The sequence below is a fragment of the Onthophagus taurus genome, chromosome 3 (genome assembly GCF_036711975.1).
Source record: "Onthophagus taurus isolate NC chromosome 3, IU_Otau_3.0, whole genome shotgun sequence".
Classification (NCBI taxonomy): domain Eukaryota; kingdom Metazoa; phylum Arthropoda; class Insecta; order Coleoptera; family Scarabaeidae; genus Onthophagus; species Onthophagus taurus.
Genome location: NC_091968.1, coordinates 27,281,901 through 27,284,061, shown reverse-complemented (window position 1 = coordinate 27,284,061; position 2,161 = coordinate 27,281,901). Strand labels below are relative to the sequence as shown.

The window sequence follows — 2,161 nt, the reverse complement described above, 5'->3', positions numbered from 1 at the left end:
CTGTAGAAAGATGTTGATCTCTATGGATCGACAACATAGCCAGTCCATTCAATCGGACTTGATCTGTTGACTTCCGCAAATAAGTTTTAATACGTTTCAAAGTAGAAAATGTTCTTTCTGGTGTCGCAGTACTTACTGGAAGTGTACAAAATATTTTTAGAAGCTTGTACACATTTGGGTAGGCCTTCTCACTACAAGCTTCTAAACATGACGTTTGGTTTTTATGTCTTTAGAAATTTTTAAATATTTGTGCCAGATTTTTATATTTTCTTGTGGAATGTCAGGCAGGTATAAATTCAGTAAGTTATCGTACTGATTATCATTAGAATCAGTATTAGACTTTGTTTACTCATTATGAATTTACGAAATATCCGACAATATTTATTTATTTCCAATATACGCACTTTAGTTAAGGGTTTAACTTGAACGTTTGGATCAACAACGTAGTACGTCGAACGTAATACATACGAGGAGTCAAATAACCTAGAATTCTGGTTGTCATCGGCTGGGATTCCCACATCGAAGTTGGGAATCCCCCTTTGTGCGATAACACTACCGTACTATACATGTTAGGCAATGTCATAAGGAATTATATTTAATTATTAGATGGCTATGTTGAAAACTAAATCTTTTTTCGATCTACATCAATAACGACAAAACATTTAAAATATTATTTAGTTTTTAACGTCACGATCTGGGATTTAAATCAAATTCTGGTTTTTCTATTTCTCGAATGTCTTGGACAATTTTAATATTTTAAAAAGGATGGCGGAGTCGATAGATGTCATGGGGGGATGTATCCCACTTATCCCCCCCCCCCCCCGTAAATACGCCACTGCTAACACAAGACCTAGAACTAAAATCGTTCAGGTTTAGCCACAGAACAGATATATAGAAGAAGCGCCAACTACATGTTAAAATCAGAGCAACACATTTTACCCCCACTTTTGCATGGCACAACTAGGCGCGAAATTTGAACTGGTCAACTCCGTTATCATTTTTTTTTTCATTTATAAAATAAGAAACAAAACACAAATTTAAAAGTTAACTGCTTTTTTTTATTAATAGTAACAGCAAATATAATAAAAATAATCTAAAAATATACATATTTTCAATAAAAACAACAAATTTAACAAGCTTTTAAGGAAGGGTGTTTACAGGACCACTTCTTTCTAGACAAGGATGATACGGCGAGATTAGAGATGACACTACAAGAAATTACAATGCAGTAATCAAAAAAATTAATACGAAATTAATTAAAAGAATATTTTACCTTAAAATTAATATGACTTAACCTCAAACAACAACGGTTATTTCTTTTCGATTCTGTCATACATACTGGTGGCTGCTGGTGGCGCGTCGGCGTATTTAGGACAGACCATGCAGAAGTAGGGGTAAATTGCCAGTAAACGGTGCGAAAACGTGTGATATTTGAAAATTGCGGTGTTGTCAAACCTAAACGGGAGAGAATTGGCATTTGCGCATGCATGGCATGAATGTGACGTAGGTGTTGCCGACTTTTAGATACTACCTTCACCCCCCTGGGTTTAGCTGTATTGAGCTAAACCCGAATGATTTTAATTCTAGGTCTTGTGTTAGATCTAGTGATAGTGCTAATGTAAAACTAGAACTAACACTGGATCTAGAACTAGAAAATATCCTACAGTAGAAAGTAGTTTTACACTTAGAACTAGAACTAACATTAGACCTAGAACTAGAAACATTCTGGTTTAGCCGGGTGCGTCTCATAAGCCGAATAATTCTATCCATATCTTCATTAATATTATTTCTTTCCATCTTTAGGAGTTTAATTCAAATAAAACAACTATATTTGTTGAGATGGATTATTTATTTGTTCGGCTCTACCGGTTTCGACTATTGGATGTAGTCGTCTTCAGGAGAATTTGCCACGTTAATTGTATTTCAAATATCCTATATCTAAAACTATTTTCTTCATTATATGTCTTTCTTGACGTTAATTCAGTTTAAAATTTATTCTATTATATCTTTTTTCTTTCTGTCTACTATGATTGGCCACCACGTTGGTTATTAACTTAAATAAATAACAAAATTACCAATAGCATTGCATTTTTAAGTTTTAGAAAGCTGCTATCTGGAGATAAAGCAATTTTTGATATTGATTTTATTTCACTAGTTAAGT

General features: G+C 33.6%; 1 long non-coding RNA gene across 1 annotated transcript; it reads right to left on the bottom strand.

Moving 5' to 3' along the window:
* Window positions 1-1,036: 1,036 nt before the first annotated feature.
* LOC139429252 (uncharacterized) lies at window positions 1,037-1,478 on the bottom strand. The gene is made up of 2 exons (XR_011639918.1): window positions 1,274-1,478; window positions 1,037-1,208 (listed from the first exon to the last, which is right to left on the bottom strand). It is a non-coding gene; the product is annotated as an uncharacterized lncRNA (long non-coding RNA).
* Between the last annotated feature and the right edge of the window lie 683 nt (window positions 1,479-2,161).